This window comes from Esox lucius, chromosome 7 (genome assembly GCF_011004845.1).
Source record: "Esox lucius isolate fEsoLuc1 chromosome 7, fEsoLuc1.pri, whole genome shotgun sequence".
Classification (NCBI taxonomy): domain Eukaryota; kingdom Metazoa; phylum Chordata; class Actinopteri; order Esociformes; family Esocidae; genus Esox; species Esox lucius.
The window spans coordinates 5003552-5018126 of record NC_047575.1 but is presented as its reverse complement, the minus strand read 5'-3'; the positions used below and the strand labels follow the sequence as shown (position 1 = coordinate 5018126).

At 39.1% G+C, this 14575-nt stretch overlaps 1 long non-coding RNA gene across 1 annotated transcript; it reads left to right on the top strand.

The window, feature by feature from the left end:
• The first annotated feature begins 621 nt into the window (after positions 1–621).
• LOC109615911 lies at positions 622–3489 on the top strand. The gene is made up of 8 exons (XR_004576001.1): positions 622–854; positions 1284–1474; positions 1800–1920; positions 2057–2193; positions 2308–2538; positions 2673–2810; positions 2984–3016; positions 3368–3489. It is a non-coding gene; the product is annotated as an uncharacterized LOC109615911 (long non-coding RNA).
• Positions 3490–14575: the final 11086 nt, after the last annotated feature.

The window sequence follows — 14575 nt, the reverse complement described above, 5'->3', positions numbered from 1 at the left end:
TTGATAATGCCTGTATATAGCTATATGTTTGAGTTGCAAACATATTTGCGATGCAAACCTATGGCTGATAAATTGGCACTGGTATTTCAGTCAATGAAGTGGGGTCAATATTACAGTCAGTGAAGCACGTGTCTGCTATGATAGATTTTTAGCATGTTTAGCTTCTAGCTAGCTGTGCATTGTTAAGTTTGCATTTTGGCAAGTATGGTCTCATGTGTAGTGTCTATCTGCCATCCTCTTTATAATGAAAATCAAGCTTCAGCATTTTAATCACTGTTTAAGTCGGTTCAGACAACTAATGGGTATTGGCACTGTTTGAACGTAAAGTACGGACTTATCTGCTAATGGTTGCTACCGACCATTACCTTGAAACCTTTCAGCAAATACACAGTACATATGGTGATTTAACATCACCGTTCATTTTACACACAGTTTAAAATGAGCGGCTAGTAATGAGTGAACATTACTAGCTAGCTAGCTACGTTTTTCATGTTGGTTTTGAGCGGTATGCACCCCCACTAACCTATAATTTTTTTTAAAACAGTAACATTAGCTAGCTAATACGGAGGAATACTCCATGCAGGGAGTCAGAGGCAGAGGGACAGTCACTGCAGCGTTAGCTAACGTTAGCTTCTTGTTTCATCTGGGGTCTAATAAACAGTCTAGTTTGTAGCAATGAAACAGACAACACCACTATTCAACAATGTTTTTATTTAAATACAACATTAGAAATTATAACTTTTACACACCTGATCAACGTGTCTTTCTGAAATGTCTCTTTTAGAACAAAAATGAATAGAAAGACTGTGCCTGTCTCCTTATCAACCTTAAGATGAACTGCTATATCAATTTTGGTAAGCCCTGAACATCTCTACCTTGCTGACTATGCCGGACAAATGCTAAAATCTTTTGTAAACCATTTTGGTGAGCTGTATGGGACAGACCAGATTGTGTACAATATCCACTGTCTGGTCCACCTGGCAGACGAGGTGAAGAGGCATGCCTGTCTGGACTCTTTTTCAGCAACAACACCCCCAACAGATTCTGCCAAAAAAATGCAACAGTACTCTACGGTTGAGCTGAAGTTCTACTTGACCATTATGACCTGTACTTTTTCCTTCCTTATACTTCTTCCCACCTTGGGGCACTATTCAGGTTAACTTTCAGCCCATCTTACTTGCTTATTTGTATACATTGTAGGCCTATACTTGTGCATGCTTTAGTCCATGTTATTCCTTTTTTGATGTTGAATAAACACCCTTTTTCTTTCTTTCTACATTAAGGATGCCTTTTCACCTAATTGAATTTCAAGCAAGCGAGGACATTGCAGTTGTGCCAGTTGCCTGGTATGATGACGGGATGGTGTACTGGCCCAGCTTTAAGAGCACTGAACGTGTGAAACGGGCAGCTGCTAATGAGGAGAAGCATGAGCCAAGCTGGCCAAGATATGACGTAAAGGTCGTCAGAACTTGTGGTATGCCAATTCATAAAATTCATGTTTAAAAATAATTTCATGGTTGCTTCTCCTTATGCTTGGAGTAACCTATTCTTTCTATTTTCTGAAAATGCACATGAAATTGTCTTTGCCTTGCATTGTTTAAAATGTTCAATTTATATCTGTGGATGCTATTCTTGGCTAGGTCTCTCTTAAGAGATACTGTGTTCTCAACGAGACCAACCTGGTTAAATAAAGATAATAATAATAATAATGATACTAACAATTATCATCATCATCAATATTCTGTGCAGCTCTACAGCTAATTTGAAACTCATGTTCATTTTAACATATTACATTTTAGACAACTACAAAAACGCCATCAGGCTAATGAATCAATATCAGACCGGCTGCAACACCTCTGAGCTACAGTCTGGGGCAGAGCAGGAGGGTGAGCTGCCAGAGAAATGAGTCAGGAAGCCAATGTAAGTGGGTTCGGTCTTGTTTTTGTTATGTTTCTACAGTAATAGGAAGGTTATTTCCTGTAGCATTCAAAAATACAATGTGTATATTTGGCAATTTTGGGATTGCAATAACCAAAATGATATGGTTACTTAACAGCCATCATTTTGGGGACTCTGATGAGAGTGAAGAAGAGACAGAAAATTGTGACTTAGCTTCTCTGAGGTTGCCACGACCTTCCAACTCGGCTGGTGTATCAGTTGGATCCTCAAGTCCAAACCAATTACACTGGCAAAGTAAGGAATAATCTCTTAACATCAAAATAACAAAATCATTATATTAATAATATAGATATGGTTTACCTGGTTAGTGCTAAAGATATTCCCCTCTCCTTGTATCCATTCCTCCAGCTCCACCATCTCGCCGAGTGCCAGGCAGCAGAATCACTACTCCTCAACTTGGAGGAAACTGTCTAGGGCCATTGTTTGGCCCTGTAGCTCGCAGCATACCATTGGTTAACAGATCACAACCATTTAATAGCAATTTCTCTCCCTTAGCACCTGACCATGGGGCCGGACCGCAACACCCTTCACCACCTCTACTCCCTGCACCTGTATTTAACATGAGGAGAGTTTCTCAAGGTAGGGACTGATTTCTGAAATATTAGTGAATTGGAAGGCCCCAAAGTGTATTATAAGTCATGGTTAACAGATGACTACCATTTAATAAAAAACATCTCCCACTCTCTCACACCGCCCTACTCACTATGGGCCAGGAACGGCAGTCCCTCCTCAACTCCCTCCACCCCCCGCACCAGCCCTCAACATGAGGCGAACAGAGGAGCCCTCTTCAAGCCTGGCCTACAGACCAACATGGCGAGGGGGATGAATGACCGATACCATTCCCTGCTCTGGTGAGCACTAACTGACAAATCCATAGGGGCATTCTGTGCCACAGATTTTGGAAAAACATCCCACAACCATCACATATTTTCATAACTTTTGTCATTAACTATTGTCAATAACTAAGGTCAGTATTATGAGAAATTAGGATAAACACTGAAACGTATTTGAAATGTTTGTAAAGGAACCGTCAAATGGCCCAGCTCGACAGAGAGTGGTGAGTTTTCTTACTTAATATGAATCTTGCCATTAGGTTAATTGATTGTCCATGATTATTGCAAATATTCTATTGAACTATTTGAACTATTCTATTGATCTATTGATCTCCCTCGTTTGACATTGTGTGTAAAGGTGGCACAGGTTCATGAGGGTGTGAGCCAAGTGCATGTTGAGACAAAAAAGAATCCAAGAGAACAGGATTTTTAGCAAAGAAGTTTTCTATGTCTTTCTACATTTCTGGATGCTTTAAACAGAAACTAAAACATTTTAAATGCACCTTTAAATGCAACTTAAGCGTATAAATGTTTACCTTGCTGTCTATTTAAAACAAGATGTCTTTGCCTTTTAGATTTCTTCTTTGGCCACCATTGGAGGTCTCTGCTGCAACATATAGCTTGAATGTTAAGTTGCTTTGGATAAAAGCATCTGCTAACTGATGTAATGTAATGTTAACCAGGGCTGTAGTAGAGACTAAAGGCAAGTAAATGGAGTTTACCCACCGCTCAAATGTCAGAAATAGAGTTTATCCATCTGTTAAGAGTTTACCTCCAAATAGAATCTATGTAGGACCCTACCAAACTTAAAACATTACACAACCACACTGATTTATCCACATACAATTGTGCTCTGATCAAATAACCATTTAATACCACTGATATTGTTTGAACATTTTGGATGTCTTTTTTAAACATCCGATAGCGAAAGGTGCGGCAAACCTTACCCTGATCACAAATTCATCGTTTACCCACCTCTTATTTTAACCACCACAACCCTGTTTATAACTTTATAATAATTTATAGTCATGTTTCTTTTTTTTATTTAATCTCCTTAATACCTATCTCATATATTGTATTGTGTAAGCATACTTGGCTTTGGATGCCACATACCATAAACATATCTGTCTGTTTGATTACAGGTGCTGTGAGGAAAAACACAGTGACACGGTCAGCCACGGATGCAGAGGACACCAAGCACGCAATCGGGTGGTTCAACCTGGCAGCGGATCAGGCAACGAGGAGACGTGTCCCGCCTCAAGCCACACAAACCGAGTAATAGGAGAAATAAGCAATAAACAATATTTTTATTGAACTTCTTGTCGTTCACCAGTTATTCATTTTCTGATATTTTAGCTGTGCATTTCATTGAAGTTTTAGCCTAATGGATAAAATATTTTATGTCTGCACCAACCTAGGCCTATAAAGCACTAAATTAGGTTTTGACCACAAAATGAATGTAAGGTAGCTTAGCCAACGTAGGCTACTTAACAAAAACAGAAAAAGGAAGAACTTATAACTTTCCATAAAAGTAAATGACAATTCTATATTTCCATTTAGTAGTGATTACTTTTGTACAGTAAAATGATGTCTTGACTTGAACCTTTTCTGTTAGGCCTATTGACAATATTGTTAGGTTAAAAATACAAGGCAATGCAGATTTAAGATTAGGACTTTATTGCTGTAGTAACCTAGACTAGGCCTATTGATAGAAATCCTATGGTTTAGTTTATCCTATTTTATCCTACAGCAAGAACAGAGGGGATTTTGAAAATGAGAAAACAGGTCCAAAATGGACCCAGGAATTTTATGTGTCCATTACGGGTCCGCGGCGTATGTATGTATCAATTTGCGGGTCCCAAACGGACCCGCCGCAGAGGCAAGGTTTTAATCGCGGATGCGGAGCAGATGTAGTGCGGAGCCGCGGCGGGTCCGCGATCCGCCTTTGTTGCGGATCCGTCAAGGCGCGCAAGTGGAAGCCGATACGGGTCCGCTTCAACGGTCCGTTCCGGAAGCTGCAATACCTCCGCGGCGGATTTGCCGCGGAGTCCTTTTGCTGTGTGGGAACTTAATCCTTTGATTGAGGCATGCCGAGTTCAGCCACGTATTCAGCCCAAGGAGTCTGCTAAAAGAGGGTTGGAATGGGGCCTGAGATGAAGACATGTTGTTGATAGTTGTTTATTTTCTCCAGTAGCATAGAAAAATCTTTTTTTCAGGATCTCAGAGCCAGTTTTCCATCGCAGAATGTCAAAAGACCCAGTGTGGATAATAATCTGCATGTTGCTTGGATATGTAGAGAGAATAACTGTCAACATTTCTGTTAGTTCTCTGAACGATGTGTGAGCCATGGTTAGGTTTTCAGTCTTTGCCATTCTGATATGCTTGGTTATGTCGTCCCCAATCAAGGTAGTATCTGTTTTTTCAGATGTGGAGTTAGCAAAGTTTCTTCTTTCCCTCATCCTATCAGTGGTTTTAGGGCTATTTCTTGGATTTTGGTTAGCTCTAATCCTAGTGTTGTTGTTAGCTTTGATAGATATTGGGCATGAAAAGTAGCTGAATTACACAATGTATGAGAGTATTAATGATCTCTGTAAGAAGGACACTAGGTAGGAAATGTGATGCCCCATTTCTGATGGTTTCCACACATCCTGTCCATACCTCCTGATAGGAGTTTTCCATCTGACTGTCATAGACTCTATGAATAGACCCATGGACCGTAGGTTGGCACATACCATTGTGAGGAAACCTGTCTTTATCTGATGATATGCATGTATTTTAGTTCTATTCTCTTGTTATAGGAGTGGTTGTGGGGCCCCACACAACCTGATAAGCTGTGGAGCCACGGAACTTAAGAGGGGACACTATTAGGCCATGTAAGGTTAGGATGTAGAATACACGTATGTGATTGGAAGACAGCCAGATATTGGAGGGGATGTGCTGGGGCATAAAATACTGTGTTCACTTTGTAATCATTGGAGAGAAAAATGAGAGAGATGGAAGGTTAAAATCGTAGCGTCATGCTGAATAAAGATGGCTCTCCCCTGACTTCCGGTTGCATTTATTTTGTTCATGGATCAAACTTGGACAGAATGGTGCCGTGACCCGGATAGATGGATTTGAACTCTGATTGGTGAGTCAAACAACTCTAAAAGAACAAGTCAGTTAAATCAGCATGAGTATCCAGATTAACACATCTGGAAACCTGTGGTGAGGACACGCAAAACTTACGTTGACACTGAAAGATGTGTTCTTAGTCTTAGTCCAGAGACTCCACAGAAGACGTGAAATCTTCGTTAAGTCATCTAAAAGTCCTTGCTAAATCTTTCTTGTTGTGATGGGAAGTACTTACTAGACTGAGTAGTAAGTGACACATGTTTAAAGTCCTAATATAGGCCACTCTTTATAGGCCACTCGGTATTCATCTAGAAGTCCTTGTTATTTGGATAGCAGGTAGACGCGTGTGTAGTAATTATTTTAATATTGTACAAATAAGGGGAAAATTACGTCTTTAATTTAAAAACAACGAGGTAAATACAGGGACTGCAGCCCTCCCGTTGTAATTTAGAAAATGGCGGAACTATTGGCTGATGACAGTAAAAAGAAAATAGATGACTGTCGCCAAGAGATAATTCAAAAATATGCCATTGTTCCAGAAGAAGATTATGGGAGTTTTTTTGATATACAGAAAATATGGGAAGAAATTCAAAAATGGAATGATAAATTCCTCAAAGATGGTCTTGAAAGACCTTTGAAGGAGAAAGAATGTGTTCGGGCGTCGGCTGAACAAATGGCTGAACTGAACAAGTTGAAAAAAAACAACGTTTTCTGGCTAAACAACATGGATTCAGAGGAAGTTGTACAAACCAAGAGAAGGGACAAAAGAAAAGTTAAGATGGCAGAGAGAGGACAGCAGTTGCATGAAGAAGAACCGAAGGAAATAGACAGGATGGACAGACAGTTCAAACATGAGACATTCTGTATGTAATCCAGGAATCAAAGACGGAGGACTTCCTGGCGATACCTTGAACAGACATGAGCTTATATAATCATTGATTAAGACTTCTCAAATGTTTAGTTCCTATAATATATCATGCAGAAACACTGAGTGGGGCTGGAACTTATCAAGGAAACCTGATCACTTCCCTTGAAAATGACCATGCGTTTTTGATTGAATATTACATGTAATTTGAAAGCATGGTGGTAAATTGCATGTTTTAATATTCATTCAAGAAACAGCCTGTTTTGTTTTGTCATGTGTGATATCAGTAGGGCCCATAGGTCTTTACAAGTTGGAATGCGTGTGTGTTGTCTCTTGATCGCTTTGCTCGTCACAGGACGACAGGTGAGAGGGAAACAATACACAGAGGGTAATCATTTTTTGAAGTTAAGTAAAACACATGGCTTTCCATGTGCACTGAATTTGATTCTAATCTATGCTATAATTTGGTTTTAGACAAAAGATTGAGATTACAGTCTCATGTGAAATTAGGACAAAAAGGGTGAAAACTGCCAAAAACAAGTAAAATATTTTATTTTGAATGCTGACTTGGCTTTGGTTAATTAGGAACATTTAAATTTGTTAGTTTTTTGTGTTTCTCTTGCAACTAATTTGACATTTGTGTTTTATAGAACAAGTTAGATACTAAGAAGGTGACTGATTAAATTAGTCTCACCCTTGGTTCAGAGAGCAGTATAGGGGGGAAGATTTCTAGAGCCAACCCCCCACACATTGCCCTGGGGTAGCAAGAGTAACATAGGCTTACTTGGGTGGTCATGACTGTTTTTGGTTTAGTCATAATTTTTATCAATGTTTTGGAATATCCAAAAGAATGTTAAGTTATTGTATAGATATGACAAGCATATATTTACAAACTGCACACAATACTAGACGGGTAAGACAATAAATCTGAACCTTCACTTAAAGGATATTGGCTAAGTTGAAAGAATAACATATGTAGCTACTGACAGTCTGAGGACCATGTGCAGATTTTCCATAAAAGTAAATGTGGAAACCTAAATTTCATACACATTTTAAATAATAAATTTTGCCTTTATTTATGGCAAACTATAAGTGGGAAAAGTCAAGGGCTCCAGGAAGGGGGGCAAACCCCTAGGAAGACCCCAAACAACCTCTCCCATTAAATCAGGGTAGCCTATTACTAAGGGTTAAAACTGGATGTTCAGACTGGTCTCAACTGTGGTAATTTCCTCAACATAAGCATATTCAGTTTTAGGATAGTCAAACATTGGGTAAAGGGAAGACCCATTTTCCACTCAATAGCTTTAATATAGGAATTTATGAACTACACTGAGGGTGGAGACCAAAAATCATCCTCCACTGTTGATGAGAGTAATTTTGATGTCAATAGAACCACAGATGTGGTCAAAATATAAGTTGTGATTTAGTCTTTGGCTGACCGCCACTATTTGGAATGAAAATGAATCAAAGTTGGAGAATTTTACTTAAATGTAGAATGTTACTTAAGACATTATTTTTCACAAGGTAGTTTGGTCTGTGCCTTTATAAAAGCTAAATTTGGGTGCTGTGGATATGATAATACAATCGCCCTGGTGGTTGCAGAAGGTACACCACTGGAACTTGGGCTGGAGTTTTTCCTCTTACAATTTAGTTGCTCAGCATATCCCCTAATGGGCAAACCAATTTAATTAGGCATGTGCCATAAACTTCAGGATATTATAAATGCATGATAGCCAATCAAAGAATTTGAGAGATATTCAGCTCTGTAAGACAAATGTGTCAGTGGGTTATATGGTTTATACACTCACCTAAAGGATTATTAGGAACACCATACTAATACTGTGTTTGACCCCCTTTCGTCTTCAGAACTGCCTTAATTCTACATGGCATTGATTCAACAAGGTGCTGAAAGCATTCTTTAGAAATGTTGGCCCATATTGATAGGATAGCATCTTGCAGTTGATGGAGATTTGTGGGATGCACATCCAGGGCACGAAGCTCCCGTTCCACCACATCCCAAAGATGCTCTATTGGGTTGAGATCTGGTGACTGTGGGGGCCATTTCAGTACAGTGAACTCATTGTCATGTTCAAGAAACCAATTTGAAATGATTTGAGCTTTGTGACATGGTGCATTATCTTGCTGGAAGTAGCCATCAGAGGATGGGTACATGGTGGTCATAAAGGGATGGACATGGTCAGAAACAATGCTCAGGTAGGCCGTGGCATTTAAACGATGCCCAATTGGCACTAAGGGGCCTAAAGTGTGCCAAGAAAACATCCCCCACACCATTACACCACCACTACCAGCCTGCACAGTGGTAACAAGGCATGATGGATCCATGTTCTCATTCTGTTTACGCCAAATTCTGAATTTACCATCTGAATGTCTCAACAGAAATCGAGACTCATCAGACCAGGCAACATTCTTCCAGTCTTCAACTGTCCAATTTTGGTGAGCTTGTGCAAATTGTAGCCTCTTTTTCCTATTTGTAGTGGAGATGAGTGGTACCCGGTGGGGTCTTCTGCTGTTGTAGCCCATCCGCCTCAAGGTTGTGCGTGTTGTGGCTTCACAAATGCTTTGCTGCATACCTCGGTTGTAACGAGTGGTAATTTCAGTCAAAGTTGCTCTTCTATCAGCTTGAATCAGTTGGCCCATTCTCCTCTGACTTTTAGCATCAACAAGGCATTTTCGCCCACAGGACTGCCACATACTGGATGTTTTTCCCTGTTCACACCATTCTTTGTAAACCCTAGAAATGGTTGTGCGTGAAAATCCCAGTAACTGAGCAGATTGTGAAATACTCAGACTGGCCTGTCTGGCACCAACAACCATGACACGCTCAAAATTGCTTAAATCTGACATTCAGTTTGGAGTTCAGGAGATTGTCTTGACCAGGACCACACCCCTAAATGCATTGAAGCAACTGCCATGTGATTGGTTGATTAGATAATTGCATTAATGAAAAATTGAACATGTGTTCCTAATAATCCTTTAGGTGAGTGTATAGGCTAGCTGGCAACCAACATTACAGTGAGAAGAAGATAGAACGTTCACCGAATGACATCTGTGCTGCAATTTTCCAATAAACGTGAGCAAACTTCTCCCTTGATTTGATATGGGTTCTACATTATTTGACCACTATAAAAAACCGCTGATTTCTAACAATAGCCATGGCTTTTTTAACCAATACATATCATTCCTGCTTCCATATAAATCTTGGCTTTAACTGGATCGTGTTTGTAACTATCATCTGCAACAAGACATGCCATGAAATTCTGTCCATAAAAATTACGAACAGAACCGGTGACAAAGGGCAGCCCTGCCGGAGTCCAACATGCACAGGGAACAAGTCTGACTTACTGCCGGCAATGCGGACCAAGCTCCTGCTTCGGTCGTACAGGGACCTGACAGCCCTTAGCAAGGACCCAGGACCCCATATTCCCGAAGCACTCTCCACAGGATGCCGCGAGGGACACAGTCGAATGCCTTCTCCAAATCCACAAAACACATGTGGACTGGTTGGGCAAACTCCCATGAACCCTCCATCACCCTGTAGAGGGTATAGAGCTGGTCCAATGTTCCACGGCCTGGACGAAAACCACACTGTTCCTCCTGAATCCGAGGTTCTACTATCGGCCGTATTCTCCTCTCCAGAACCCTGGCATAGACTTTCCCGGGGAGGCTGAGAAGTGTGATCCCCCTATAGTTGAATGCAAATTCATTTCTTAAAAATCATACAATGTGATTTTCTTGATTTTTGTTTTAGATTCCGTCACTCAAAGTTGAATAGTACCTATGATCAAAATGACAGACTTCTACATGCTTTGTGAGTGGGAAAACCTGCAAAATCAGCAGTGTATCAAATACTTGTTCGCCCCACTGTATGTCAGCCCATGCGGAAAATAAGTGCATTTTAAATATATGTCAATGTTTTAAAAATGTCGCCTAAATGTATGTATAAAAATGTCTGGAGGGGCAAGTAATGGTCTTACCAAGTTTGCTATAGTACATAACAATATATTTGTGACCATAAGATGAAATGTCTTTTGGTAATGTATATCTATAAAATGTGTTTCAACACCTAAATGTGTTAAAATCAATACGTCAGTAATTACATTTCATCTTCTTACTTTCACAAGATCTGAAAATGCATTTTATTACGGGCTTCAAAATACAGTTTGTAATGTATTTTCTATACAAAATGCATATTGTAATGAGAGCATTTTTGACTGTGAAATACATTTTAAAATACATTTTGGAATAAAAGCTGAAATACATTTTGATGGCTAAAATGTATTTTGAATAAAGTGAAATATATTCTACATCTTCTTGTACATCTTCTTGTACATCTCCGCAAGGTGATGTAAATTGCAAGTGACTGGTAGAGGCTGCGCAGCCATCGGCCACTATCGGCGCCAAGTTGTGCTAAACTCTGTTTAGTTTTGTTGGTCGCCAATTAGCGGCAGCTGCCCTGCGTTTTCTCTAATTGGGGATTTAAGTTGCAATGTTCACCCCTCTGTTGTGGATCATTGTTTGTGCCTAGTGATTGGAAATCAAGGCTTTGTGAAGCATTCGAGGCAAATTTGGCTGAAAAATGGTTAATTAGCTCAAGGCTTTTTAATTGACTGCACAATGGTGCCACCTGCTGGTCAGAAATAAATGTATTATGTTTATTGTTTATGTTTGCATAAACAATAATCATAAACAATTGCATGTTTTCCACAATATCCTACAAGAATTAATGGTGCAGTGGTTAGATGTGTGCTTTGTGAAGGGTAATTAGAATGTGCATTCAAAAAGTTAAACATGATCTGGATTCAATCTCGTATGACAACAAGATGAGGATTGAGAGTCTGCGACACTGCCAGCAGCGCAATTGCTGGACTTACAGGGCTAACCACTATTTAAAATGAATTACTCAATAAATTGACCAGTGGAGGTCGGTGTTTGAAAGTCACAGGCACCGAACAACCATAGAAGTCTGCATTTTAGAAGATGCTTTAGAAAAGGCTTGTGATCAAATGAGCCTTCAGACATCCTCAATCATGTGGTATTACACCAATGCAAGCCTCAGCTCTTTTGTATGGATTAGAATGGGTTGAAATTTTGAAGCAAACCTTGAGCAGAGAATTTAGTTCAATCTTCTGACCAACAAACAAGGCTGTGGACATCATCAATGAAGTGGTATGACACTAATGCAAGCCTCTGTCCTTTTGCATGGATTACAATGGGTTTGCATTTCAAAGCAAGCCTTGATCAGAGAATTAGTTACACCAAATATCCTTATCAACAATAATTGAAAACTTTGCAGTATATGGGAAGCACTTGTAAATAACTTTGCATGGAGGTCAGTGGAGATTGACATCCGCAGTCTGTTTCGAAAAAGGTAAGGGATCAAACAAAGTTTCAGATGTCATTCATCACGAGAGTTAAAAATACAATGGATCCAATGCTTGATTTAAGATGTGATATTAAAAACTGACAAGAAAATATTCCTGCCATAGAAATTACAAATGCAGTGTTGCTAGTGTTTACAACAAAACGATAATGAAAGTGTAATCACTGGGACTCAAACTGAATGACATATCCATCCACAGCTCTCCACATTGAACTATTGGCCAGCTGATGTCTCTACCAAAAAAGAGAATTCTAACAACAGTTTATGTATGGTATTGTGGATACCCGCTTGTTATTGATAATGAATGTAGAAGAAATGTTTTGACATTCACAGTTTAATTTGTGAATTTCATAAATTTTTGATAATTAGGCTGTAGACTAATTTACTTTCAGCATTTTTCTCGAAGCAAGCCTTGATGCCTCTGCCTCTCATGTCCCATCGCCACTTCAGTTTACTTCCATCACTACTGCCCTTCAGTTGGCGGTTGCGGTCGCTCCATGAAATAATTTTTTTGACGGAAACCAATAAAGGAATGTTACTTTACTATTGCTCTGCGTCTTCGGTCCTGCCTACCGGCAATGACAGAATGATCCACCACAACAGGAACAAGTGGAGCTGGACCTTAGAGGAACTCCTTGGGCAAAATGAACTTGTCTCTAAGGAGGAGTATCTCTATTGTCTATTGTCTGGTGTAATTTTCTACCATCCATACCGCTCACACTTAATTCATAAAATGAAGTATTCCTAATAACAATAGTAGAATGCTAGTGTAATAGTAGAATGCTAGTGTTTTACAACATTTTGTCACCATACCGAAGGTTTTTCTCTTGTCAGATGGAAAAGATCCATCCTACACCTCATTTATCTGAGTCACAAGGAGTTGTGGTCATTGTAGTTATATTAACCAACGTAAATTGCAAATTTGTAAATACATTGCCCTCCATAACTATTGGGACAGTGAAGTAAAAATGTGAATTTTTGCTGTACACTCAAGAAATATTTTAATACAATTAAAATATGTGGGGCAAAATTGTCTGTCCATTTCAAAACATATGTTGAATCGACTAAGAATAACAGCACTGTCAGAGTTCCATGTCCCCTTTTTATGTGAGCTTAAATATTGGGACATTTGTCTCACAGCTGTTTCTGATTGATATTGTGTTTCCTGTTGCTTTGATAGTTCACACATAAAATAGCTGTGAATTTGTAGTCACAGTTATATCCTTTGCATTGTCATTGAAGTCTGTTTGGTGTCAATAGGCATAATCCAACATGAAAACAAGGAGCTGTCTATGAAAGTTAAGCAATTTGGATAGTAAAAGAAAAGGAGAACTCAATTAGGACCATAGCACAAAGTTGGCCATAGCTAAATCAACAGTTTGGAATGAAAGAGACCATTAGTGTCTTTAGCAATCAGCAACAGCCAGTTTAGCCAAGGAAAACAACAGCATTTGATGACAGAAAAATGACAAGCCGTGAAAAACAACCCTAAAATTAGAGTCAGAATTAAAAAGGCTACACTGGAAGATGCAGATCTCTGATCTGCACCAAAAACAGAAAGGCCAGATAAAAATTAGCTAAAAAGTATAGTGATCAGTCAGACCAGTTTTGGAACAGAGTTTTATGGACAGGTGAGATGGAGAACCTTTAATAAAGTGATGGAAAGACAAAAGTATGAAGAAAAAAGGAACTGCAGATGATCCAAAGCATACCACTTCAACTGTGAAAGAAACATAGCAGGGGATGTGTCATGGCATGTCACTAAATCTTTATTAATGATATAATGAATGACAGCGGCAACAAAATTAATGGACAGAAGCTAATTCAGAAAAATGTACAAGAATAAGAATGTACCAAAACTCACTGACAACACAACCAAGGGTTTCAGGGAAAAAAGTAGGATGTTTTAGATTGGCTAACTCAATCTCCTCTCAGAAATTCCCCAACACAAACAACTGCTCAAAATGATGATAAAGGGTTTAATGATGTCAATGTGTCACATACTCAATGATGGAATTTTGTGTCGAAATGCTAGCTTTTATACTACTTACATTTGCTTTACGCTAAAGTGTCCCAATACCTATGCTCGCATAAAATGGGGGGTTGTAACTATGAGTGCTGTTTCTCGTAATTAGTAATAACGTGTTGAAACACAATCAGAAAAATAATGCAACAGCATGTACTTTTGCCTCATGCTCATCTTTTAATTATATTTTGTAATTCATATGCCTTGTGAAAATAGAAATTTTGACTTTGCTGTTACAGTACTTTTGGATGGCACTGTCCCTTGTTTTTGCCAGTGTCTTTCAAAGTAATAACTAAGAAACACTAACAAACTTTTCCTGGTAACCATGATAATTTCCAGTCAGTCTCAATGTCAAAGTATTTTTATTGTCAAATGCA